Source organism: Cavia porcellus, unplaced genomic scaffold (genome assembly GCF_034190915.1).
Source record: "Cavia porcellus strain 051 isolate PalLab524CR breed Dunkin Hartley unplaced genomic scaffold, mCavPor4.1 scaffold_19, whole genome shotgun sequence".
NCBI classification, from domain to species: Eukaryota; Metazoa; Chordata; class Mammalia; order Rodentia; family Caviidae; genus Cavia; species Cavia porcellus.
Window position 1 is genome coordinate 38816938 of NW_026947502.1, and position 25245 is coordinate 38842182.

The 25245-nt window shown below is 38.3% G+C and overlaps 1 long non-coding RNA gene across 1 annotated transcript in view; it reads left to right on the forward strand.

Moving 5' to 3' along the window:
* Nucleotides 1-24530, forward strand: part of LOC134471718 (uncharacterized) — a 105156-nt gene extending 80626 nt beyond the window's left edge. The window contains exon 3 of the long non-coding RNA XR_010041306.1: nucleotides 23533-24530. This is a non-coding gene — a long non-coding RNA (uncharacterized LOC134471718). The remainder of the gene's footprint in view (nucleotides 1-23532) is intronic.
* The last annotated feature ends 715 nt before the right edge of the window (nucleotides 24531-25245 follow it).

A 25245-nucleotide genomic window follows, 5' to 3' on the forward strand; every position in this document is an offset into this window, starting at 1 on the left:
CAGTCTTTGGAAGAAGTGCACAGCATTTAGAAATATGTAGTTGGCCACAATCTCTGCAGAAAATTATAAGGGCTAAGATTAGTGCTGCCGTAGTTATTCTGGAAGCCAGAACTGATTCTTGTGATCACTTTTCTCTGATACCTATTTTGAAATTACCCTCAGCTAACACTTCTATTTTTTATGTTAGTATCCCCATGGGGTAAATCAGACAAACATTTGAGGATCCATTGTGGCTACCAGGCATTTATTATCACTGTAAATACCTATGCACAGTTAAACCTGTGGCAAGCGAAAGCCACCACTATGAATTTTCTGTATGATCAGCTAAACTTCTATGAAGTGACATTCCCACAGATAAAAGTAGATAACCCGTACAAAACATAGAAAAATAATTCCCTAAATGCATTAGTAGAAAGTTGAAAGATGGAATATTTTGGAGAGAATGATTAGCAGGATGAAGACAAAGGGATGGACACAAGGCTTGTCATTTCACAGCTTTTAGCTGGTGATGTACATGATTCTTACTGTCCTTATAGAGCATATGACACTGTCATAGACAAAATTGCTGTCTCTTTGGTATGAGGAATCACAGGACCAAGTTTAAAGACTAAAACACAATGCACAACCACAAATACAGAAATACACGAGAGGTTTCAGAAAAGAGAGATCTAGATAGGAGACTCTCTTAATTCCATGCACGTTGTATATATACAAATATAAACTCTAAAAATTTGTGAGTAATTCCTGAGCCACATATTAATGGAGAAGACTCCAAACTACCCAGTTAAGGGCAAAAATCATTCTAATATTTGTACTGCTATAGTAGTTTCCTGTCTCATTCTAATCATGTTAATTGCTTAAAGAAACAAACAAATAAATAGTAAACACTAACACTCTTGGAACAATATAATAATACAGATTTTCTATAATACATATTCACAGTTTTTATGATGTTGGTGATTAGAAAAATAGAAATCTGCGACACATTCTTAATTAATGGGACTAATGCTGAATGAAACAGATTTTTGACTTAGCAGACAAAGGTTTAGAATAATTTTTACAATCTTATCAGTGAAATATGCTCATAGGGAATTTAAAGGCAAGAAATCCCTTCAGAGACATGGAAACTGTAACGAACAACTGAAAAGAAATTGCAGAAAGAACTGAATTCAGTTTGGTTATAGGAATACCAAGACATGCTGTGACCTAAGTCCTAGCTCTGATATAACAGCAAATCTAAATCTTTATGAGCAGAGTCTATTATCCTTTTCAAGGTGCTAATTTCTTTTTTCCTTTCACTTTGTTCTTTAATGCTGTGAGGAGTTCATGATACCCAAAGGTAAGTGAAGCCTTACATTAAATAGGGCTCTCGAGGTGTGCTTTTTGAGAAGTTGGGTTATGGGCCTTCCAAGCCTAAACATGCACAGAACTGGGATGCACAGATTCTCCAACATGTCAGTGGAAACAATAAGGAAGTGGGACAAAAATCAGAGAAAATCTACTTTCATTCGGTAGGTTGAAGACCTGTGAATTTTACTGGTTAGGGACCCAGCTCCATGTAATCACTGGTCATCTTAAGGTTTATAGTTATCCTAAAGGACAGTCATCTATCTTTGCAAGGGGACATCATGAAGATGATGTCTCCTGACTGCATTTGAGAGGATAGTCCAACATTTCTACATTAAATTGCATGGCATATCGTAAGACCAGTGTTTCTTCTGATCCTGTTACTATGACACATTCTCACAGTAATGTGGGTCCTATGGTCCAGTGTGATGTTATTTCAAATTCTGCACCAGAATGTCATACATTCGCAAATATGGTGCATGCCTAGGTGCTGTGGTCAGTGGGGGTAACCTTTTCTTTTTTAATACTGATAAAGAAAATGTGCTTCACTTTCTACTATGAAATCTTTCTGGTAAAATCAAATAGCCAGGAATTAACATTTCTACCTCTTAAAGGAGTATTATCATACCTAGAATTCAGCATTGTTTTCTTTTGCTGACAAATTGGAAAGATTATTTTTAGTGTCAGTAACTAGCTAATGGTGAGCTTCCATCTTCAACACTATGGCTGATATGTTTATGAAGCATGGTATAAATAAACCCAGTGGCAATGAAGGGAAAATGCCCAATAGCATCCTCTTGATGAATTGTCCTGTTCACCTAATTGTCTGATTCTTCTTATCCAACAGATGTTCTACCATGGGCGTCATAGTGTAAAACAAACATTCTTTTCTATGATAATCACTCTCCTTCCACCGATCAAAGGACTAATGTCAGGGTTTTATTAGATTCTCAATATGTCTGTCCTATGTATTCATTCAAGAACCAGATGTATGGCCTGTGGAAGGGTCTGTGAATCCATGGGATATTCTATGAGATGGACCTAGGCCATAGCTGTATTACTACTTGACATTCAAATGAATAAATATACTCCAATAGGGGAAACAGGGTTATGCATTCAATTTCTGGTATTGCATTGGTTCCAACACAATCAAACTTAAGAGTTGTGTATGTTTCCTCTTTTGATATGTAACTATTCAGTAATGAATGGTCGCATGTCTTTCTGAGAAAGGACAAGGTACAGCACCTTCATTCCCTGGAGAGACTAATATAATTTTATATTTTGATTCTACATAGTGGAAATTAACTCAGATATGGAAACTGAACCAATGATGAGGAAGTTCATTTGTGGTGGTTGATAGAAACATTCTTGATTAATTTAACCTCATTCTTTCTCTCTTTCCCTCCCTTCTTTCCCTCTTCTTTCCCACTGTCTACCACCCTCCCTTCCTTCTTTATTCCTCCTCCTTTCTTTAGCTGCACAGTGCTTTTTCCTTTTAGTTACCCATCTCTGTTAGCCATTGAAATAACGTCCTGAGACTGTTATGGCCTTACCATAGTGCTCATGATCATTGTATCTACTTTATCTCTATTGTATCTCTATTGGTTACAGTCTGCCACCTGAAGCCCTCATACTTATTGTACTGAGAAATCTAGTCACATAAATATCTTTTGTGCTTCTCCTTGTCTTCAGAATATGATGACTGTGGGCCGCTCAGTGATGTGAGAAACCACCTCAAATGCAACCTTAGCAAGCAAATTCTACTGAGCATAGCTAATGGGTAGGGCTTTTTTGGATGGGGATTACATGCGAGAGACTTTCAGAGCTGTTTTGCTCTCTTCTTCCCTACTCTGCCAAGTCAGTAGTTTGTTCTAGTATTTTCACATCAGTTAGTGGGGACCATTGTTTTTAATGAGACAGGCACTAGCCAGTGGAGCAGTTTATCAGATCAAGCTTCAGCCTCTTTTCTAGGAAACTGAATCCTGAGTCAGAGGATCACATCCCCCTATCAACAACCTTCCCGTACCCGCTTTACATTGTTACTTCTTTCCCTCTGCCACCTGACACCCATATGACCCCCTCCAGTGTACACTTTCCCAGTTTACTGTGATAAAACTTCGGTTCTGAAGGTCATTCGTACTATAATCCCTTTTCTTCCTTTAACAGGATAGCTTTGTTCCAGTTGGGTTATCTTTGATCCTCCTTGGGAGGAGATCTTGAAAAGAATAGCATTTTCTTACACAGGGTTTCTGTTTTGGTTGAATCACGTGCATAGTCCTTAAACAAGGAAGAGAAGATAGCTCTGTTCTGCAACAGATCTAAGGGTTCTGATAAATCTGTGAGTTCTGGCTGTTGTGTGCATCGTATTCCAATGTTTAGGCCCCCACTGTTACCCTGGGAGGTGAGGGTGGAGTAAGAGATTTAACCGCTTTGCAAGTTTATCTTTTCCTGATTTTATCATTTTGCTCTGTATCTGGAGAGAGTTTCAACTGTCCTCTGCCTGCAGGTGATAAGTTGCCTTGCAGGCTTCCTGGTTTTCACATTTTGCCGCAACTCAGTCACTATCTCTTTTCAGTGCATCCATATCACTTAACAATAACCACTTAAAGTCAAAACTTTAACAAACTCTACTTTATACAGCTCAAGTCTCAAAGATATTTACCCAGTGTTCCTCTGCCTGGTTAGTCTCAGCTGCTCAGACAATAGTAACATCAAGAGAGCCTGCAGGACTTCTCAATGGTCCACATGCCACTGTGATACAGTCTTCACTCGTGTCTGTTCCCAATGTCTCTAAAATCTAGGATCCCATTCTAAGAGCCTGCTTGAAGGGTTACTTCATGTAGCACTTTGATAATGTTTTCCAGAAGCAGGTATCTAGCTAAGGACACCAAGTTATGTATTCATGTTTATTCCTTAGCTCAGGTGAGAAACTGTTAAGAGAGTGGAAAAATGAGACCATTTCAGGGGAAGGAGGTAGAGTAGTACGTAGTTTCAAGGGAAGCTCTAGGTGCAGACTGTTGCCATGGGCATATGTATTTCACCTGGGCATTTGACTTATCTTGAGGCAAGGTGGAACTTCCGTCTTTGCTAGCATCATTGGATTCTAGCCACATCAAGGGGATTTGCACTGCTGAGAACTTTTGGAGCATCCTAGGAGCTACCCTCTGACAAATCCTCTGAATGTAGGATTGGTCTGAATGTAGGAATTTCCCACTTGTGCACCCCTCAGCTTGGAGAGAAGCAAGAATCAGACATCATCCCACCAAGTACTTTTCTATCACCTACCTTTTTTCTAGTTTCCCCCAGTACCCAGAAAGTCTGTTCCATTTCTCTTTTAGAGACCCATCTCTGTTTCCCATTTTGCTTCCTCTTTTTTTCTGTTAGGTATACACAGAAGAAGAAGCTGTGATAACAATACCTCATGGCATGACACTGTATTTTTTTAAACTCCAGTCCCTGTTTACTTAAGACAATTATTTTCTTTTTCAACAAAACCTAACTCCAGCGAAATAAAAAGTACTTGTCTCAATCTGATGCCTCATATTGGCCTAAAAACATTCTATTTTGAAATGATAAGCCAAGCAATGACTCTTCTGAACTTGGCTGAGTGCTAGTGGCCCTCAAAGCAATGAATGTCATTGATTCAAAAACAGTGCCGTCAGGGGGCAAATGAGATGGACAGAATGTCAGCCTGCTAGCTCAATAATGTCATCCCTGTTGAAAGAATATTGTAATATTGTTGGGCACTGAAAGTATTTCTCAAAGATATATAGTGCTTATAATTCCACACATGCTGTATTGAGTTTATTTCTCCTGTTTATTCAGGGAGAATTGGTTATTTTTTCTCTACCATTTTTCTTTTTCTATGTACCTGCCCTTCAAATCCTATGTAGGTTTTCTTTTAATTTGCTTAGGGTTGGGAAAATAGAAAACATGTTGGATATATATGTTTATTAATGGTCATATAACCTTAGGACAAAAACTCTAAATAGTCAGAGCATTGTGTCTGTGTCTGTTTGCATGTATTCACAAGCCTCAGTGTGTTAAATTTCTTCTAGATAACTTTTAATATATTATTGTGTTGAAGTTGCCACAGATATGGCCTTAAAGTGAGTCAATTTTATTCTCAATACAATGATATTTTTATTAATTGATCAAATCTCTTCATCCTCCTCAAGCTAAAGAGATTTAGACATGAAAAATTCTGGCACTTGTGGAGTCAGAATTTATTCATAGTCCCAGTTTACTATGGGTTCTAAAATTTGCTTACCCTTTAAGACAGAAAAGAAAGAGCTGGCTTAATTTCTGGGGATGAGGGTAAGTTGGGCAAAGGAAAAAAGAATATAAAATGCTCGAGGAACATGGATGGGCAGACCAACAGGGCTATCAAATTAACAGGCCATGTGTGAGGTTGATTTTACATGCGGGTTTGATGGCTTTCAATTAGTCAAACCACGCTGGGACATCTGGTCCTGAGTGTGTTACATCATTACTAAGGTTTCCAAACTGGAAGGCTGCTCTGGTTTCTCTAGGTTTTCTTTGGAAAAATACTTTTATTTCCATTATGTTCTGTAATGGAAAGAACCAAGTTCAAAGTTTCATTATGAATTGGCTGTTGTTTTCCCATTCATATGTGTGAAACTATGGAAATTATATTGAATGAACTCCACGAATATAGAATTCCTGTGTACATATAGGTTCAGAGTAAGCCAGTGTCACCTTAGATCTTTTTGGGATATGAGTCATGGGAGTTGGTGCTACACTGGTGAAATGGAGGTCATTTTGCAGATATAGAGAGGGAGTCTCCTGCTGCTATGAGTTAGAACTCAGAAGCCCTTATGACAGTGTCACTTTGCTGGTGCCATGATTCCCTCCAAGGGTGTCACTTTAAACTTCTTACTGGTGCCCTTCGCCACAGTGCCAATTTCACTGTTGGGTGATGGACCATGGTTGCCAGATGACTTCTCTGTAGTGAACAAAATCAGCCCCCTCATCCCTGTCTGATGCTTTTGTTTCTCTTTTCTGATTCCTGATGTGAACTGCAACAGCAGAGAACCAGCTTATTCTCCTTCTTGACTATTTAACAATATCCAGGATACCTTTGATAGCATGTGTGAAAACATAACATTCATAAAGACTCATCATCGTCTTCTTTTGTCATTCTTTGAAATCTTCACTTCTGCAGATGGAGAGAGACACTGGGGCGAGGTGTAGGTTCCCATGGTGGCATTTACAGTGGGTTCACTGTGGTGGCGGGACCTGCACGGGAAGAAGAGAATAATGATGTTCCTAGGAAGTTTTGCATGGTTCAGTTCAGAATCTTGCAAAATAAAATGCAATGATTGGACAAATTTCAATAGAAAATCTTAGCATTCACCTATGAAATATCATTAAAATGGTAGTCTGGAATGCTAATATGTGCACATTAAGTAAGGTATTTATTTTGGTTATATTTCTGAATGAAGGTCTGCTTCATGGTTCTTCACTTAAAAGGGTGCACTTAGTTAGGGAGACCTGTGCTTTCAGAAACACACCCATGCAGTCATGAGGTACCTGCTAGATTAGCACAATTCCATTCTGTCATAACTTTTGTTTGCTTTAAGGGATCCGAGAGAACATCTCTGTGAGTCACGCAAGGTAAGACAGACATGCTGAGATCTGAAAGTATTAAATATGAAATAGACAATAGGACAACACAAGTTTTATGACATACTTTTGACTTAAAGTTGAATATTATGCCACAGACTTCAACCTGCTAACTGTGGGCTAAGCCCATGAATCCTGTGTGGACAGGCATGGTATGCAGCAGCTGCAGAGACAACGGGCACCCATCAGCTGCCTTTACTCACGTAAGGGCACAGAACTCACACACAAGACCTTAGTCTTCCTGAGGAGCCTAGCCCTGTTGCATCATGTCAGGTTCAAACAGCTTAAAACTGAAGAAATATTTAAAAGTTCCTTAAAAAGTAACAGCCTTGAGGCTTTTCTTGGCATTTTCCTTCTCCTAAAATGACACCTTTATTTTCTTAAGAGGCTTTTGTGATTTTTTGCTTAAGATTTCTTTGCTCTGATTATAGGATTTCTAAATGCAGGTCTTGGACCTCATTTTGTTGGTCCACACAAGTCAGAGACTAGTTTTCCTTTCTTCCTTTTCTCTGGCTTTCTTGCTTTCTTTCTTCCTTTCTTATTTTCTTCCTTCCTTCATTTATTTCTTCTTTCTTTCTTTTTACTTTCTTTCTTTCTTCTTTCTTTCTTTCTTTCTTTCTTCACCCTTTTCTCTGTCTTCAGTTTGTTGATAAAAATATGTTCTCATAAGAGTGAAGGAATTTTAGGTCTTCTCAATGAATGCAGTATATTTGCACAATCAGACTCATCAGAAGTCATGGAGGGACAGGAAACAAGCACCCAAGCACTTTGCATGGCACAAATGTATAATAAGATGGATAGATGTTGAGTGCCCAGAGTGTGTGTTTTAGAAGTCAGGGCAGTAATTTGTTGTTTAGCTTTACTCAAGTACTACTGAGCAAAAACCCAGTCATATATCCCCGTGCAATCAGAAGCCTAAGCCCGGAAATGTTTTTATGACTTTCCTTATCTCTTTGTGCTTTTCTCTGGGGGTTGAGATATTGGCCTAGCTGCTGTCTTCATCACTGGGGTGCCTCCTTGGTCCTTCTACTTCGCCCTTATCACTCCATCTGAACATAAGTAGCTGGTTCTCTCCTTCGGATTGCATGTCCCTCCTTGACCATTGCCGACAGTGGCATACCTCACCGAGCTTGGGCTGCTTCTTCTTGGAACTTGACACAAATAGAGGCTCTTGGGCCAAATGAGTCTTTCTCCTGAACACATATAGAAAAATAAATACCACTTAAGGAGCTGTTAAAAATGTGCCTCCAGTCCGTTGGGAGCCCCATCTGGGAGGGAAAGGATTTCTTACAGGATATCAAGTACGGAGATGGACCCAAGTGAGTGAACAGGGGGCTGGACCTCAATTTGCTGGCCTAACATTGCTCACCATGTGGAGAAACAGAGTGGCTTTCAGAGCAAGTTCTCATTCTGGACAGCATCCTTCTTGCTGTTGGAAAGGGCATTTGCAGGATTGCTGGTACCTCACAACAGCATTGGCAGGAGAAGGAGAATGTGGATTGTAAGTATTTTCTGGCATTCATATCCCTTCCTGGACAGTGTCTGTGTCTGGCTCAGGGCAGGTGACAGTGAATCCAGCCAGCCAAGACAACTCAAGCTTTTCAGCACTGTGCTATGTCAGATAAACAGATTTCCTTCTGTCATCAGTCCCATAAATCCACTGCTGACTCTTATTTTTGTGTGTATCTCTGAATATAAAATCTTTCATTAACCTCCAGGTCATGAGACCTAGTCATCTCATTGATCCCTCCCAGCCCAGCCCACCCCCACAGTGTCAGTCTCAAGCTGCATGGTGAGAGGAGGCAGGTGGAGCTGAGACAACCAGAACTGACTTAATGCAGTCAACAAGCGTGACTCTTTTCCCTTTAAGTTAGTAAATACTTTCAGATTCAAAAACAAAAATATAATCTTCATAAGAGAATGGATTTTTAAGACTTTCTTCGGGAATAGTCAGCCTTTTTTTTTTTTTTTAAACTTTTCGAGTATGTGAAATACCATGTTTTGTTTTTCCTAGGCATTTTTAGAGCATTTGACAGACAAAATGAGGGTGACATAAATGTTAACAAAAAGAATTATTACCTAGGCCATAAGAAATTTCCATCTCTGAATACTATTTACATTTGCACGGTTCATTGAAGTTATGTTATAGTTGTAAAAGGACCAGTGAATGATTCTGTTTGCATAAGTAATATCTCGTTCTCCTCTTACTTGTGATGAGGGTCTCCTGTCTGTCATTCCTGCTTATCTCCTGGAAGTCAAGCAGTGAAATGCAATTGCCTTATGCTGTGAGGCATTTGCACTAGTATTGCTTACAAAAATAAGTACAGAAAATGAAAGACGTTCAGCTTCGTCAGGGTCAACTCATAGACTCCAGTGACTGAAGAGCAAATGCAGAATTTAGTTAGCCTCATTTTCTATTATGAATATGTTTAGTGAATATTTTCATAATAGAGAACATAACTTGTTTTGTTGTATTTCAATACTCAAAAGGTCCTGGACTTTTAAAAACTCTCTATTTAAGTATTATTGACATTTCTAAGACCTACACAATACCATGGTTTTATAGTCACTGAAAACCCAGTTACTCTTCAGTGTGTGGTCTATTAAGGCACATGTATCCTTACTGTGTCTGTATTTAAACCATAAATATAAATCTTCATTTCCTTTCTTTTATCCTAAAGACAGACATATTTGTATGTGTGTGTAGAGCATATGATTTTTATTTTTTTAAATTAGAGTGTGTGAAGGGAAGGAAAATTAAAAACTCCCTATCAAATTTGTAATGTGCATATAAAATTTGGTTTGACAAAGAAGTGCTAAAAGGGAGAGAGGGTGCTTAGCTCCAATTTGAATATAAAATTACAGTGTTTAAGTACAAGTTGATAAATGCCAAGGAAATAGATGGAAAACATTTGGTAAGAAGATTCCTGCAATGCAAGTCTTACCTCGCTCTGCACTATGGGTTTATTCTCTCTTTCCCATGTCAGTATTATTTCTCTGAGTCATACTCCTCAGAGGATATCTATTTAATACTTGTCTTCTATTGTCTATTTTAAAGTTATATTTGGTCCTATTCTCCCTGTTCTTAATGTAGATCATTTTTATTATCAACTCTTATTACTCTCACTATGTGCTTCATACATAACAGTGGCAAGAGTGGAATCTCTTCATATGTATTAAAAACCATATTAATTATAATGATAGAGTAATGTAGATTATATGTCGTATCATCTAGGTGTTTGGGACAACCAGCTCGGTGGGGTAGGCTGGGAATGATGTGGATTTGTAATAACACACGATGACTAAGTTTGAATGGGTAAGGAAAGTTTTGTGGGATTTACTGGACTTTTAGTGGACCTTCAAGGACACTTGGGTTTGAAGACCGACAGCCCTATCATCTGCGTATATAGCTCTACATAATTCTTAAAGTACTTTTGCCAACTTCTCAATCCTTTACTGTGTACTCTGAGGAAAGTGCCCTGACTTCCAGTTTAACTCTCCAAAGATACAGTAACTTGCCGCATGACACCGAAGAACCTGGGGCAGTTCCCAGAGACTCGTGATAAAAATCTCCTTTCACTGTGTTACAGGTGCCTCTATATTAAAAAAAAAAAATAGCATAATGGAGATGATCACTGGCATAAAGGCCCAGAGACTGGTTTTTGTGAATTTGTGTAACTACTTAAGCCTGGAAATACTGTAAAAACTGAAATACAGTATGTTGCGTCTCTTCTATGAAATATTTCTCTGCTAAAACTCTAGTTTCAGTTTACTATAAGTATGATCCTCAGAATATACTACCAAAGAATAAGTGTTTTAGAGGCAGACAGACTTTGGTGGAATAATTGTTTCTGTTTCCTACTATCTATTATTGTTTTCATATTTCATGGCTATGACTCTTTTCTGCTCTTTTTAAAAAATTTTTCCTGACTTCTGTTTGCATAGTTATTTGCTTCCTCATTCGTTTTCATATCGTAGACTTAATTGTTGAATAAAATACATACAATCATATGATGCTTTAGGGTGCATGACTGTATCTTTATTCATATATTTTATTATGTTTCCTATACAATGCATTCTATTAATTTACAGATTATTTCTTCGTATAAGCTTTGGGATACATCTGTAATACTGGGTGCTTTATACCACCACTTTGCTGGTTAGATATCCAAAACAGACAAGCTACCAATTAAGGAGTCAAACTTATATGTTGGAACTTGATCATCAGGCATCACAAGGTACGGCCTTTGGCAGGTGATTGTGCTGTAAGAACTCTGCCTTTTTGAATGGTTTTCATGCTCTTATAAAAGCAAGGGAAGGTCTTTATGTTTTTCTGCCATATAAAGACATTGTAAAGTAGTTCTTGTCCCACAATTAAATAGACATTATATAGGTATGGTACCGGAAAGAAAGAACATAAATTCTACATTGGGCAGAGTTAGAATGATGTACCTTTAAGATGTGTGTGCTGAAAAGATCATTATTTGCTAGAGTTAGTGGAAGATGTCATCTGTAATTCAGGGAACGCGCTCTGTAGAGGCAGCATCTCCTGGTGTCTCTTTTGAATTATTTGGGCTTCAGAACTGTGACCAGTAGATTGTTGCTGCTTTTAATTACTCAGTCTAAGCTAATTTGTTTCAACAGCTGGACTAAGCTATGAATCTAAGTAACTTGTCAACTGTGACTCAATTAAGAGATACAAATTGGGATAATGTTATTCAATAGTTTGTGTTTATTTCACTAAACCATGATGCTTCTGAGATCGTCTCTATGTACTATATATATATTTGGCAACCCCAGTTAAATGATAGATCTGCCAGCATTTTGTCTTTTTCATGTTTATAAGCTCAGAACCTGCATACTGCAAGGAACATGGAGAAGGTGTAACCTCATGTACATCACCATCAAGGAGCTTTTGAGCTACTTGGAAAAGGAGAAGTGCTACCCGTCATGATTTTTTTTTTAATTTTATTTAAGGAGAAAAAAAAAGCAGAGAAAGGGTACAAGTTATACAGATTTACAGAAAAAAAGAATAAACAGTAAGAAATCACTAGTTAATGGATTACATATTGTCATCTTAGAAATAATTGTTCGTCACAAAATTAAAGCTTGTAGAGTGGACATTCCAACAATAATACTGCAAACAGTTCTGTTCAATGATCCAATAAAACTCAGTGATATCATTTTCTATCTTATACACTTAAATATACATGCAGTTATATAGTTTAGAGCACTTTCTTTTCCTCTCTTTTATATAATGACTATTACACATTTTGGGTTTCATTGCTCCCACGGTTCTTATTACTTTTTTGGAAGAGAATAAAACCAAATGTGACATAACAGAACAGAGTCGGTCAAATCAAAAGGGTGGACATAATAGATGATGTAAAAACATAATACAAGGTGATCAACAATGGTTACCATAATGCCTCCCGCTATCTCTAATAGAATTGCCTATATCATTAGTTATAATAAAATTGAACAAAACAGTAAAGAACAAAACCGACAAAACCAAAACATTGGAGACATTGTAGGTCTTCAAAAGTAGATAAAAGTCAACGAGAATGGGCGTCATAATGAATCTCATTATCTTCACAGCTGTTGCCTAAACTTTCGAACTTGATACTATCCAGCAAAACAGAATAGGGGAACATCAGTCAAAAACAAGATGGTGAGAGTAATACAGGGCTTTAAATCAAGATAATGGAAAGTCAAAGTGGGTTACTATAATATATCCTGATATTTTTATTTTTCCCTTAATTAAAAGGATAAAAATAAAAATGTAAATAATGGAGTGGAGATTGAGATAAAAGAGGGCATAACAACGAAACAGCACAGATCAAAACATAACCATTTAAGCAGAATAGTGTTTCACCACCAGATAATCCTGACATAAAAGTAGTTACCATATTGTCTCTTTCCTTGAAATCCTTGAGTACAACTTGGTATACTGTAGCATTAAATATATCAAAACAATGTAAAACCATTTAAGAGAATGACAGCATTACAGGGTATTTAGAATTGACTAACAGCAAATGAACAATGGTTTCTGTATAATCTCCTTGTCTTTAAAAGGTTTTTGCTTATACTATCGTACATAATAAAATCCAATAAGATACAACCTATTTAGACCATTGGAGACAGAAGAACAAAAGCTTGATGAGTGTGGGATTTGGGGCGTAGACTGAATAGAAGCAAAGGAAAAAAATGTAGAAAGGTTCTTTAGCCCTATTGTGCTCTTTCTGTAGGTAAAGTGCTTGCCCATTTTCAGTCATTTTAGAATAGCAGTTGGTAATGCCACGATATACTTCTGGGAAAGAAGAAAGATGAGTTCGGGGGAATGGTGTTCTCACAACATTTCAGGAAGGAGATAACAACACAAGCAAGGACACTGGACATCAGCCTTTTGGAGAGTGGAGAGCTATTTGGAAGATGAAACCAGTACATGCTGATCCAAGCCTGCAAGTAAAGGAAAGGATGAGGGTCTCTCATGAAGCAGCTATAAATCCACAACTAAACAGAAGTTATGATGGGTGCGTACTGGAAGGAAAGAACACAAGTTCTACTTTGGACAGAGTTTGGTTGATGTACCTTTAAGAAATGTGCAGTTGAGCGGTTGAGAAGATTATTGTTTTTATAAAGTTAGATATAATTCTGCTAAGGATACTAGGTGTGGTATCCTACATGTGGTATGCCAGGTAGTTAGAGGTATACTCTGGGGTTTAATACAGAAAGGTGTAAACCACAGGTAAAGTTTTGAGAGAATTATTTTTTCAATGGCAAGTGAAGTCCTGGGGCTGATATAAAAATATCCCACCAAAGAAAAGTAAATCAAGGAAAAAATCATTTGAAATATCAACATTTATAGACCATATTTAAAAAGGAACATGTTAAATGAACCTAGAAAGAATTCCATATTTTGAGCAAAATAATAAAAACCAACTCCCAAGCCCAAATAAATAAACCAACCAACCAAACCAAGATACTACACGTGGAAAAATATCCATTCTGTTAAATATTACAAACCAGCAGTTAGCTAACTGTGGGGAGAGAGCTAAATCTGGGTTGCCGTCTGCTTTATTAAACACAGCTTTATTGGAGCAGAGCCGTTCCCATTCATCTGCGTGCTCTCTCTGGGTGTCCTTTCCCTGGGACCACAGAGCTGAGTGGTTGAGATGAGGACTGCACTATCACAAAATAAAGTCCTTGCCACCTGGCCTCTTTTTTTTTTTTTTTTTTGGTCTTTTTCGTTTTTATCAGTACCAGGAATCGAACTCAAGACTACCTGCTTGCAAGGCAGGCACTTATGCTGCTGAGCCAAATCCCCAGGCCTGACCACTTGGCTTCTTACAGGAAAGTTTAGTCATTCCTGTTTAGACACATCGCAAGAGGAATGATATTTATCTGATAAAGCAAGTCTTCTCTAATTTTCAGTGTAATTTTCTGCAATGCTTTGTAAATGAAGACTTCTGCAATAAAAACAAACACTGCATGTGATCGGATCAACAGCAGCAATAAAGATTCATAGGTAGGTAAGTAAATAGACAGACAGACATGTAGATTTCTGTCATTGAAAATAGGCAGAGAATAAAAAAAAGCTCCAGTTTGCCCTGTTGGAAAACCATAAAGGAAATGGGTCAGCTGACCTCCTTCACATTAAAAGGATGAATATGTCAGTCATCCATGTCAGTTCTTGAAATGTTTACTTATTCTTAGCACCCTTCTATGAAGACACTGTTCCCTTCGGCTTCATAAATCGCACTAGGAAAATACACCTTGAATTATGAACTCACTCAATTAAGCATTCTGGAGGACAGAATTGCTTTAGGCTTGAAAATGGAACAGCATCTCAGTAGAAATTAAAAACATAAAGGAATGTGTTCAGGTAATTGCTTATTAAATTTTCAAAGCCGGTGACAATAACAAGTTCAAACTGATTGTTCAATATGTTTAAACGAGATGATGCTGAATGTACAACCAAGCTGCACCAGCGAGGCTGAAGGTAAACCTTATTGAATAGTTAAGCATAGCAGAACCTTTTTGCCTCTGGGACTTGGAACAAATTCAATAAGTTTGGCTGAGATAGTCCAAATTAAATTGGTTAGTGGCAAGCACAACTTTTTCTAGTTTATAGTGACCCTTAGCTCACAAAGTTTCAAATCAGCTGTGGGTCTTAGCCACAGAAAGCAAATGCGTGCATGTTCTCGCCTCTGGAATACACTCTTGATGCCATGCACTGTTTTCCTGCAGGAATTTCTCCTGCTTTCCAGATTCTCCCCTCAGTACTCATGCACACACTAAAATCCTCCCACGGCTTAACTCTGGACTGAATTTGTGGATCTTCTAAAATGCCATATCAGCATACATGCTGTCTTTAAAAGGACGATTGTAAGTCGTTACTAGGAATGATCACATAATGCTCTGATTGGTAGTTAGGAAATTCCTACCTCAACTTTGATGCAAGATAGATTTACTTAACTAGACCTTTTCCAGTTGACATTCTTGTAATATTTTTATTGTGAGTTCTATATACTTTCTAATCTACAAGTTAGACACAAAATTTAATGTCTGGGTTTCTATATTCAGTCTCCCAGGAGCGCAATGGATTAAACACATAGTGATTCTCTACATTATTTTCAGCTGTAGATATGACACCATATATTAGTCAATATTTTCCAGATTGGTGATCCAAAAACCTCTGATCAAATATGAAAGCAATGATTATATTACATCTTTATGATAATCTGTAAGCTAAAGCAGAAAAGTGAAACTATTTTCAAGCTAAATTGAAAGGAGAGCCTAATGTCTCCATATGTACGTGAGAAAGTTCAGTTACTATAGCGTCTTACTTTCTGTGGCTAAACTGGGACTCAGAACCATGTATTTTTCAATCGTACTTTAATAGCAGGAGAAACTGGAAATTGAACTGTGATATATAGAGAAGGCCGCTCTGTATATAGTCTGGTGATGGGAAAGTTTATTATACTCACTTGGAGGCTCTTAAAAACTGAAGAGCAAAAACACATCAAAGCAAAAAGAATTAGGGCAAGGGTGGGCAGGAAAATAATCGTTTGGATGAAGCAAAACTAGAAAAGCGATAGTTGCTATATAATAGAGAACTGTGATACTTACAGAACTTTTGAAAGGAGTTTGAAATCATAACTGGACTTGCTAGAGTATCTTTTTGTGATCCAAGCCCCCAGGACAACATATGAGTGAAAATTCTTAAGAATCAAATTCTCCCAGATGAAAATTCTATTTGCTTTAGCACATTTCCTCCAGATATTTTCTGGATTTTTTTTTTTTTTGGTAAGGCCATCTGTTTATTGCTTATGCATATGAGATACCCTCTGAGCCCTCCATTTATCAGTCACATATTGGGCCATATTAGAGAGAAGGAATATGCTGCAGTAACAAACCACTGCCCAAAAATCTAAGTGACAAAGGCTTAAAAGTCTGTTTTCCTCAGCTCAGTACAGGTCTGCTGGACACCCTGCTTCATGTGGCCTTCACATTGGACCTGGGCTGTTTCAAAGGCACGCCGCTGGACCTCAATGGAAAGCCAGAAGAGCATCACCCTCGTAAAATATTCAGCTGGGGGAAAACATCACTCTGATCACACAGCACTGGCCACAGCCTCAAATGATCATGCCAAAATTCAAGAGAACTATAGGTCCTCACTTTATGAAAGTCAAGAGCATTTCATAGATAATATGTTTGGCCATCTCAACATATGATATGTAAGGCACTGGGAAGAGATATCTGTCTTTGAATGATTCATGATTCATAGCAAGTGATGGAAATCAAGCACTTGTAAGTTTAAGTAAGTCACATTATGAAGAAAGGACATCTCAAAGAAATCTCAAGAGAAGATAATGCAATAATGTGACCAGAATTTGGACACTAGCTTCATCATTTAATAGTTGTGTAAAGTGCACACCAGATTTAATCACAAAAGTGACTCAGTTTCCATATGGTGGGGTGACTGATAATGTTTGTGTTGTAGTTATTCTGTGAAAATGTGTGTGTGTGTGTGTGTGTGTGTGTGTATCTTAGATATCATTTTTAGCATTAAACAGTTGCCAGATTTTTCAACCCACATGGTGACCTCTCAGGATCTAGAGTGGCAGGGAAGACCGCATTGTAAGACAAGATCAGCCTCCTCGGCCTGTCCTTGAAGGGAAAGCTGAGTTTACTTTCCATAGAGAAGCTGAGAGCCTGGGATGGTGGCACATGTCTACTATCTCACACCCTGAGAGGCTGAGGTAGGAGACTCATAAATTGGAGCCCAGCCCTGGCAACTTAGTGAGACATCATCTCAAAATTAAAAATTAAAACATGGCTAGGGAAGAAGCTGATAAAAAGGCCTTGGGTTTATTCCACAAGACCACAAAAGGCAGCTGAGAAAGTGAGCAAAGAACAGAGTACACACGTGATTGACAGAGATGTATTTGGTTGTACTGAGAGACTTGTGGGGAGAGTGGAGGGTCCCTCACAGCAAGTCAGGACCACACAGACAGTTTTAATTTCAAAGCAGAGTACAGGAAAATTGATTTGACAGAAGTGTGTAAAATGATTGGTAAAGCAACAGTGCAGAGAGGGACTTCTATATGACAAGAGGAAGTAGTGGTAGAAAGAACAGAAGGTCTATAAGACTGTTCACCTAAGAGGAAAACAAGCAATCTAATTAATCACGGTTAGATGACTACAAGATAATCAGAAAGAAAGGGAGATGTGAACACCAAATATCTGGTATTTTATGCTCCAATACCTAAATACAACAAAGCATGGTAAAGTTGACTGATCATTCTAACTGAATTTCCTGTCATTAGGTGGCAAATCACAGCTTCACAAAGTACCCAAGTGCATATTTCCTTGTGTCTTGGTGCCATACCAAAAGTCAAAACAAGCCCATGAAATTATGTATGTTGACTTATCTATTCCTTGGAGAAAATACCAAGTAAGAGACTGTCAAATAAACACAACAAAATCTATGAAAAGAATAAACATAAGTGCAGCCAAGTAAACCAATCAGCCTGAAGTGAAGAACCAAAGTGAATTTAGTTGTTAGAGCAGCAGTTAATTCCATGGCTGTGAGCACACAATGACTGGCTTCGCTGGCAGGCGGTGTGTTCCATAGCTGGCTGCCAGCTGCTGTATTTAAGGCTGCTTTAGATTAGAATGCAGATGTACAACATTTAAAGTTTATAGTTTAAACATGGATGCACGGAACGTTTTAAAGGCAGCCTAACCTGCAAACTTACACAGTGATTTATACCAGCTTACAGGCTAACCTGAACTGTCAGATGTGCTGGAAACTACCTTGCTTGGCAGGGACCTGGAGACAAAAATGTCTCAGCACTTTGTTTTTAGGGAACTCCTGATGCAGGGGTGGGTAAAGGGATGAAAGAAGTTGATTACAAAAATAAAACTGCATACCAAGTAGGAAGAATAAAGCTCAGGTTTGAGGGTTTATAATGAGCATACAATTTAAGGAAACTCAATAGACGTACGGAACAGAAGGAATAGGATTCTGTCTCGGTTTCAGACATTTCTCTATTGGTTTTCTCTGATAAGGTGCAGCTGGGAAGGTCTCCACTCAGTCTTTTTTTTTTTTTTTTTTTTTTTTTTTTTTTTCTTTTAAGCTCATATATTCAGGCATCAGTTAATCCTTTTTTATTAGTTGAAATTAAGATGCATTTATTAAAGGAAGCATGGTGAGAGGGAGAAAGAGCTTACTGTGGAAATGGAAAGATTCAAACTTTTATAGGATTGGTACAACAAATATATCTGAACACTCGTAAGAAACAGTTTGAAAAATATCTAAGATCGAGACCGCAGCTCTTCGGCTGTAACATGGTTGACGGGCCCTAAGCATTTGCTTATTTTCTGAAAGCCTCCACTTCGAAAGCTTGCAAATTTCCTTCTCACAAATTCAGTTATGCTTTTTTCACTTAACATCAGAACTTGACTTTCTGACTCCTTCTTTATACTTTGATGCAGTGTCCTTAAAAAATATTCAGTGGTACTCTCATCTTGTGAACCTCTGTGTTACACTTTTCTTTTTTATAAATGAAGTCAGTTCATTTTCTCTGACCCAACTCTTCTTGAGTTTCTTTGTCCCAGCGGTCCTCCTGTCAGCATCTGACCCATTTTCACGAGTAGTTTCCTGTTGTCCGTGGGGGCCCATATGCCATCTTTCACCTCTGCTTTAAGCAGCAATTCCTGCACACTTTCATTTACAATGCAGTGAGACACTGAGATTGTTTTGCCGCTACATAAATGTACTGAGTCCATTCTTCCTCTGGAAAGCAATCTGAGAAAATCTGTATTGGCCACATGGGAACAATCTCTGGCATATTCTCTCACCATTTATTTTTTAGTGTTAGATACCTCTTCAGTGGAGATACTGTATGGTCAATCATAAAACCCACACAAAAAATAAGTATTTGCAGGAAAGCAGAAAATATTGTGAAATGATTTAAAATGAGTGAGTACGTGAAAGGTACCCTCATTTCCTAGCTGAAATTAACATTTTGTGGCTTCTTAGATGTACACTGGCCAGAAATGATATTGCTGTATTTGTTTAGTTTTCTGAGTTGAAATTCTACATACTGAAGTTGAGCATGTTTTCTCTAAATTTCCAGGGCATGAAAGAACCTCATGATTCCTACCGGTTAGTTTTCTTTATATATTTATGTGGTCTTCTTTAACTCTGCAAGCATATTATTTTGAATTTTTTACGTTTCTGCCTTATTTGGACCTCCCATATTAAGACCTCAATGTAAAAGGTCAGAACAAATGAAAAAACCAAAGAAAATGAATGTAAGAACGTTTCATTCCTGTCACAGTCATTCAAAGGAAATAACCACCAAGGGAAAGGGCAAAGGGAAGTTTACCAAAAAGCTGCACAAAATGATCATCGGTTAGAGGACTTGTATTCCCAGAGCCAGCTTTCATCTTCGAAGACATTGTAAACAGGTAGATTGCTCAGAGATTTTATTATTATTCACAGTTTAAAACTGCAGTGTATTGCAGTTTCAACTGGTTATTGTATGAGAGCTAAAGTATCCGGGGGATGGGAAGATTCCACTTACAGTGTTGTCCAATCTCTTCTTACTGAACTCTGGAAGCCGTGAGACATCACAGTTGGCCACGTATTGCTCTACAGTACTTGATAGCTACTCAGGGCTCTGGGGACACCTGAAGTTCATGTGATGATATCTTCCCCATCAAAGGTTTCTTCATGACCAGCACACCTGCCCTGCTCAACTAAGTATGACACAAAGTAGAAAGGACATTTCATGTCACACAGCACATTTCCACTTGCTGTGTGTGCTTCTGCAAGGGAAAATCCTTGTGAAGGTCTGCTCCTCTTTTTTGGTCTTGTGGTTTGTTCTACTTTTCTCTTTGTCTGTGTTTTTCTAAACCAACGTGTTTATCACCACCAACAAATTATATTTTGATTCCAGTTTACAAGGGAATTACTCAAATATTCACTGATACTTACGCATCCTTTCTCCAAGAGAAATAACTTGGGCAAATATATAAGGGCAAGCACCAATTACATTGAAAAACGTTGAATACGAATGTTTCTCTTGTTATTTCTTCTAAGAAGTTGCATTCTGGGAGAATAGGTGAAATTTGTAGTAAATTTAGTGTTAATCGTTTATTTTTTCTTGCTTGTTTGAAAATTGTTGCTTTGTTAAAATGGTTACAAATTCTAAGATACTCATCAAAATGTTCCTTGATCAGGAGTCCAGTGTGAATTTTCCTTTTTCCTTTTCTTTTCCTTTCTGGTGGAACAGAAGCATGTCTCTAATGTGCTTAATGATGTGGGGTGCACCCAGGAAGCCAGTGTCTCACGGGTAGCTGTTAGAGAGGCAGAGGAGCAAAACAGGTTGCAAGGTTACCCCTGCTTCCGAAAGCCTCATTACCGCAGGTCTACTCAGCTTCCCTTGTCTTCTCTCCAATGTGATTATACTCAGCTAAGTTCCTTATGACCCACTGCTTTGCTCGAACATCTACATGATCTTGTCACCATTCTAATAGAACACAATGCCATCCCTAATAGAGCCCTTCTCTCACATTGGTGTGTTTTTCTAAATACCACTTTGGTCAGTCTGTTTCTGTTGCCTGGGATGAAGGGAGTTCTACCCTTCCAAATTTGCCCAGGGAGAGGATTGGGCTCCCTAACAGGCGTAAGAGGAATTTATTCAGTTTAAGTCCCAGTTGCCTATAATTTCCAGATGGCAATGTATGGTTAAATTAGCTTTTGCTAGTGTTAAAAACAGAACGAGAAAACTTCATACCAAAAATCCACAAAGATCTCATCAGCAATCACAGGGCACTCCTAGCAAGTAGCAGCGGGAGGGTACCACCTGCCAGTCCCTTCAAAAAGAGAAACTCATGGAGAGAAACATGAAATCAGCAGCTGTTTTCAAGGGTGAAGTTGCTCGAATGTTCTTCCTGAATCTGGACAGTTTTTACAATCCTAAGGAATCTGGTTTTCATACTGTGGTGAATTCTTGAATAAATTTTATTCTTAGGTTGGCTAGAAAAGCTGCTTGTTCAAATTCATTTCCTTCTGAAGTAAGCAGAGGGCTGGAACTACCTGCGCCTGTGTCTTGACTGGCACCATCTGTCCAAGCTTGGCGAGTCTGATAATGGTGTCGCTGCTTAGCTATTACTGAGAGGAAGGAGGGAGTGGGAGATGGCAGACAGATAACAAAGCTGACGTCCAGAGGTCTCTGTCTTTTAGTTATAGGGATACTGTTGGTTACTTATTTTTATTCTTCATGGCTGTTCTTTTCTCAGTGTAACAAAAAGAAACTATTTCTAACATCTATTTAGAGCAGTTAGAATGTGAAATCAGACTCCCCTGAGGAGGAATCAGACATAGCAGACAGTGTGAACTATGAGCCCCACCACAGGCTTAGACAGAAAAAGATCAAATATCTGTGACATATGGTGGGAGGATTTTCAGGCTCTGATATTAGACGTGTTAGCAAGGAGGGGTGCCCCTTACAAGAAATGCGAGAAAAAAATTTTTTACAGATAATTTGTCATACATGTTTCTGAGCTTCAAAATCTCTTTTGTTAAGTAAAAATACAAGTTTTGCTTTAGATGCACAGGAAAAGTGGAAAATAAAATCAGTAATCGCATTAGTAACATCACTGTACTTTCAAATAAATGAAAGTAAAGTACAAATTAAGGTAAGCGAAAGTGAAACAGATTAGGCAGCATGATGTACAATGTTTTGGTAAATTTACACATAGAATCAGGATGACTGTTTATGCACATTATCTACCTTAGTGGCTATATTTTAAGGTTATTAAAGGCACACTGGCTGCATATATCAACTTATAATAACCCATAATCCTCAGTAAGTTATAGGAGAATGTTTAAACCTGATACAATTGCTGCAGCCTGAGGTCAGAGAGCTCACAGTGGCTCATTCTGTCAAGGAGACACTGCAACATGGTCAAGGAATCAGAGCTTTGTTTTTCTCAGATATGTCTTATAAGAGCTCAAGGTGTAACATCTTCAGATGGCTTTGGTTTTTCTTGTTGTTTTGCTGTTGGTTTTATTCTTTTGGAAGAAATACACAAAAAGTAAAAATCTAAGATTTTTCCCTTTTTTCTTAAAATTCTAAATACAGTTAAAACTGTGAATCTAGAGAAGTGTTTATTAAAAGAAATAATCTTACACGAATAAATATCGGCCTAAAGTGTTTCTGAAATCCATTTTAGATATCCATTTTAATTTATAGGAACTGACTACTGCAGTGCATATGGTATATTGCAATTACTTTTTTTGTCAAAGCAAGGTGATGCCTTCTGATATATTAGGATAAACTCTTTTTGTTAGATCTGGGCCACTTATGATGGCAGTAGAGCAAATTGTTCCTATTTCTTTCAGTTCAATAGAACCTTTAATCTTTAATTAAACCAAGATTTTTTTCATTCATCTCCTGCTGATGATGAATTTATGTGATTAATCACTAGTTTTCTATTTTTGTCAGCCTTCAGTTTTGACTCAATTCATGTCTTTTTTTTTTCCATCTAATTTTTCTATCTTCATGAAACTGTGCTGGTCTCAGGGTTTTTTTTTGTTTGTTTGTTTTGTTTTGTTTTGTTTTGTTTTGTTTTGCTTTGTTTTGTTTTTTTTTTCCTTCAAAAACCACCTCTATTAGTGCTGAAATGGATTATTATTCAGAATAGCAAAGCCACAAGACAGCAATGGGACATTTTCTAGGTCTGATTCATCCTGGTGTCATAACTTCAGACGTGCTCAGGAGTGATATTTGAAAGATCTACTAGCCAATTCAACAAAGGCTTTTACCAGTCAAAACTGATAAGCCCCTGTGCTGGGCAGACTCCGTTAGTCTCCCTGATGTGAGAAGCACTAACACTTCATTGGCTGATTGGACTGCGGCATGTGAGACTTGCTGGATGAGAGCCCTGGCTAGTGACGGAGTAGGTGGGGCTCCTCAGGGTGGCAGCTATGCATCATCCTATCTTTCATTCTTAATGCAGGGTTTCAGCGTGAGCCAGCTGTACATCACCCTGAAGATTGTGCTTGAGAGATGTTTTTGTCCTGACCTGGTAGTGGGGGCCACGGTTCACAGTGACACAGCACCTCACCTCTCCAAGTGTGGCATGTGGACCAGCAGCATCATAGCACTACCTGAAGCATCTTAGCAAGACTGAACGTAAGGTTTTATCTTGGACCCACTGATTCAAACTCTGCACATTAACATGATCTCCCGGGGAGCTGTGTGTGCACTGAAGTTAGGAAGCCCAGACTGCAGGGCATCCTGGGAAGTCAGGAGGTGCAGATGACTTTGCTCGGTGTTTTTTCCCCAGATCACAGATTAAAGACACCTTGGGATGGGGAGCAGGCAGTGATCATATTCTTTAATCCCTTGGTCACTTTCATGCAGCCTTGCTTACGAATAATTGACATTTCTGCCTGGTGTAATCAGAGGAAGTATAATTTGTTTTTATCTGCAGCAAAAGTAAGCAGAACCACATGAAAAGCCTGCAAACATTTGCCCCTGGGCTTGAAAATCAGTTTGGTTCAGACCCTTTTGTTATACTATCAAGAAAATGAGGTAACCAGTGTGTTATGACTCCTTGGAAGGACTTTTATCATCAATTTGAATTTTATGCTAAATGTATTTATTTAAGGCAAAAAACTATGAGACGTGAAAGCAACACACTGCTATTTTAGCTAATCTCGGGGTGTCAGAGACGAAGGTTTTCTCTTGTATGCTGTACAGTGGGCATCTTATGTGAGAATTCCATCCTATGTCATCACACTCATTCATCCATTTATGTACTGGTCTTTCATTCAATATATACACACAGATCTCTTATATTGCAAGTGGTATAACTAGCCAAAAAGGAAAAACATAATGAAAAGAAAAAATCCTGACTGTCAAAAGTTGTATCTTTCTTCTGTTCTTTGACTCAGTAAGAAAATGTGACATCTTCTTTTCTTTATGACCAATAAAAGTAGGCATGGCTAAATATTTATGTATCTTTTCCCTTAAAAAACGTTAAAAAAAATTATTTAAGCCAGGCATGGTAGTTCAGGCCTGAAATCGCATACTGGGAAACCGAGCCAGGAGGGCTGGGCCTGAGTGACTTACTGAGCCTCTGTCTCAAAATGAAGCCGAAGGAAGGAGAGGAGGCATAGCTCAGTGTGAAAGCCCTAGTTTAGTCCTCCATGCAGGAAGCGAGGCAGGAAGGAGAAGAAAGAATGGGATGTGAAAAGACAAGGGTTAACCACAGACTCCTGTCCAGGTTCTACGGGTTACTTTTATCAGCTTCCTGAGATAAATGGTAGGAGAGAAGCCCCTCTCGGCCCCACACTGTTGCTACACTCTACTGCCCAGCTGCTGGAAACTCGGTCCATACAAGAACGGAAAGGAAAAGCCTTTTTGCCAATACCAACTAATGACCCAGCAAAACAATCAATGTACTAATGATGATCCTGTAACCTCTCAGCTCACGTTATATGAAAGTACCAGGACTACATATAAACTCCAGCCCTAACCTACCTTCCCATGGTTCCCTAATCTCTGTATTTATGCATGTGTGTTCAAAAGCATTATATAGAGCATCAGCAAGGTGGAGTGCACTCTGTCGAACTTTGTAGAAACATGGTAAAGTAAGCAATGTTTCTTCCTCTAGTATTTATGCTAGAAAGTTGCTTCCATTGGAGCTTCACATGTATTACATTGT